This window comes from Rhipicephalus sanguineus, unplaced genomic scaffold (assembly GCF_013339695.2).
Source record: "Rhipicephalus sanguineus isolate Rsan-2018 unplaced genomic scaffold, BIME_Rsan_1.4 Seq706, whole genome shotgun sequence".
In the NCBI taxonomy this organism is placed as follows: Eukaryota; Metazoa; Arthropoda; class Arachnida; order Ixodida; family Ixodidae; genus Rhipicephalus; species Rhipicephalus sanguineus.
The window spans coordinates 156,468-160,103 of record NW_023615813.1 but is presented as its reverse complement, the minus strand read 5'-3'; positions in this window follow the sequence as shown (position 1 = coordinate 160,103).

Genomic DNA, 3,636 nt, shown 5'->3' with positions numbered 1-3,636 from the left:
TTGAGATACAGTTACAAGATACTACAACACTGATTGTTATCCGATACGATACATTGCACTTGTATCTTAAGATACTTCGATACATTCACAAATTGTTATATATATCTATATAATAGCACTAAACGCCTATGCACAAAAATGTTAACTTGAAAATTTGCTAACTGCGACCCAGTTTTGTTTCATTTGAATGAAATGCCTGTCATTATCTCAAAAGTTTTGTATTTCTTGCTCAAGGTACATATTTTTCATCCCGAAACAACTTATTGCGTTGCTTTAGCTGCTTAACATGACAGCTCTCTATACAGTTCACTGATCCATTCACAAAAACTTTGTGATCCCCTCACGATGGTGCTAGTACCCTTGTGGAGTTCTATATTGGCCGTAACGCATTACGGTTTTCGCAGTACCGATCAGCGAACAGGTGTACATCAACAAGAGCGCTGGTAGCGGCATTCATTGCGACGCATCGTGTTTACGTAATAATATATCTGGGGTTTTACGTCCCAAAACCACGATATTTTAGAGACGCCGTAGTGGAGGGCTCCGGAAATTTGGACCATCTGGTGTTCTTTAACGTGCCCCTAAATCTAAGTACACGGGCCTCTACCATTTCGCCCCATCGAAATGCGACCGCCACGGCCGGGATCGAACCCGCGACCACGGGTCAGCAGCCGAGCACCGTAACCGCTTACCACCGCGGCGGACATCGTGTTTACGTAGAGGACATAAAACTGAAATTACCGTTATATTCACTTATCTGCTGGCGTAAAGCGTTCGTTAGCGACGTACTCAGTAATGCACAATCTTTTAACATTTTTTCTTCTACAAGAGATTATGTGCAGCCCAGAAACGTCTTAGACTACTGTATGTTGCACAAAACGCCGCAGGACACCACCGCTATTCATACTATATTGCCACTTATAACTCCGAATACCTGGTGATTAGTAAGGGTAAAAGCCTTTAGGGAAGCCTAAGAACGCCTATCCATATATCTAAGTAAAAAAAAGCGGTTCCGTATCAAACACAGGGAAAAGTATAGAAACACGATGGAGGCGTACCCCAAGAGCTTATAATAATTGCTGCGTTTCACGTCCCAAAACCACATAATTATGAGGACGCCTTAGTGGGGGCCCCGGAAATTTCGACCAGCTGGGGTTCCAAAACCTATGCCACGGGCCTCTAGCATTTTGTCTCCATCGAAATGCGGCAGCCGTGACCGTCGGTCAGCAGTCAAGCACCATAACACCCACCGCCCCCGTCGCGTGTAACCCCCAATTAATACAATTACCATTTAAGGTAAGACCACAGAAAGTTCAGTGCCTATGGAAAAACGCGTAAAACGGCTCGTTGGGTGCTCGTCAGAAGAACGGCGCATTTGGTATAACGATCTTTCCCGAATTACTTTGCTAACATCTTTAAGATGGCTCCTAATAATTTACGTTACTATAATGCAAACAAAATTTCGCTACTTTACTAAGTAGTAAGCAGAATTTTTGTTGCTGTATACCCAGCACGAGCAGATTATTATATATTGTTCTCAACATCGCCTTGACATAACAGTAAACTCAGGTGGAATATAAGTATGCAAACTCCAGCAGAAATGACACAGACAGTTAAAAGTAAGATAATCAGAGAGCTTACCTTGGCAGCTCATTAAAGACATATTGCAGTAAGCGGATCGAAAAAGAAACAATACAGCGACATAGGTAGTGTATGGAATGGAAAACGGACAGCTGAGAAAGAACTTGTGCTAACAATAAAAATATGATTTTAAAAACTCATTGAATAAATAGAAAAGACGTACGCTAAGAATAGTAACGACATGATGAGGACTAGTTGGTTTATAATTAGAACAAGGAAAGTAATGGAACAAGGACGACAGAAGACGAAGAGCGCTTGTCCTGGTCTTCGTTCCTTTGTCGTCCTTGTTCCATTCGCGCTCTTACTTTCCTTGTGCCAAGAATAGCTTCTGTTAGGTGAATGCTCGTTCTGTTAACTGCAGCATCGATAACGGTGGCGCTACAGCTGTAGAATCTATTTACATATCTCATTGCATGTAAATGAAACTTACATACCCTAGGTCCTTCAATCGCGGATGTATGAAAGCCTCAAGACGCAAACCAACCCCATTCTTGTATTCTTCAGACTTCGTGACGAAACACACCGTCACTACACGACATAACGACACTGCAGCGTCATCGGGATTTGTGCGAAAACGTCGCACGCATTGGAGCACGCGGCACATGATAGTGGCTAAGAGCCAGTGTCGTGGCAATGACACAACTAAAAAGAAGAAAAAAAGAACACTGAGAAAGCATAGGTCGGCTGGGCGTAGATGTTCGCGCGCTTGTCTTTCGATACGATGCGAGCGCCACCACGTGACCCTGATCCATGAGTACGGACGCTCATAGCTCATCATTCCTTGCCCTCGCTGGAAAACTCTGGCGGAAAGATAATAATGTCACTGCCTTTTATTTTATTCTGGTGTCTTAGTGGCAGGCTCTGGCAGCAGTATCAGCGTGAGAAGCGGAGTTCAGCCAACGTTTATTGTTTCGCCGTGGTGTTGCAGTATCTTGTATCTTAACATGCACAATACATTCTTCAATGTATCGTAATACAGATTTTGATACACGTCTTGCGAGACGCATCGCGATACAGATACAAGATCCCAAAGAATATCTAAGATAGTATCTAAGATATATATACCTTCGATACTGCCCAGCACTGGTCGTACTCTCCTGCCGAAATCGAACTCTCCCCGTTCTCAGATTTGACGCCGGCAGACAGTTCATCGGTATCGAGCAAGATCCTCATCTAAGACGATACCAAGTGCCTCCAAACTTGTCGACGGCTGTCAGTCGACTGCGCCGGTCTCTCCGACACCATTGCACTCATTTCGCCATCTGACCACATTTGCACTAGGACAGGCTTGCTGGTACCTTTCGCGACCGTGCAAGTCACTCAGGGCAGCACCGCTATTTCGGTTACCACCCATCTCCGTACAATGTTGCGCTTGTGCGAGGGGAATGTCTCGGCAGAGTGGAACCCCTCGAAGACGCACATGTTATGGACGCGCCCGATGACACGCGCTGTCTCAGTTCCCGTACGCTCAGCGCTGTTTCCACGTCCGATTCGTCACCTGCTGATGTGTTGGTTCCTTCATTGCTGCCAACCTCACATCGGTCCAGCGTTCCCAGCTTATGTGCCTGTTAGAAGAATTTCATTCTTCTTTCCATGTCGGGCAAACTTCTCTCGGCCGCACGTCCGCTGTTACGCATCGCATCGAGACTGGCGCTCAGCCACCACTGCGGCAACGTTCATATCGCGTGTCTCCGCGCAGAACGTCGGGTAATTAATGAGCAAGTCGACGATATGCTTCGACTCGATGTTATTCGGCCCTTGGACAGTCCATGGGCGTCTCCTGTTTTTCTCGTTGCGAAGAAGGACGGTTCTGTGCGGTTTTGTGTGGACTACCGACGCTCAACAAGATCACTCGCAAGGATGTTTATCCGCTGCCGCGAATCGACGACGCGATTGACAGCCTGCTAGAAGGAGAATTCTTTTCATCTCTTGATTTGCGCACGGGGTACTGGCAAGTACCCGTGGTTGATGACGCTCGACCGAAGACAGATTTTG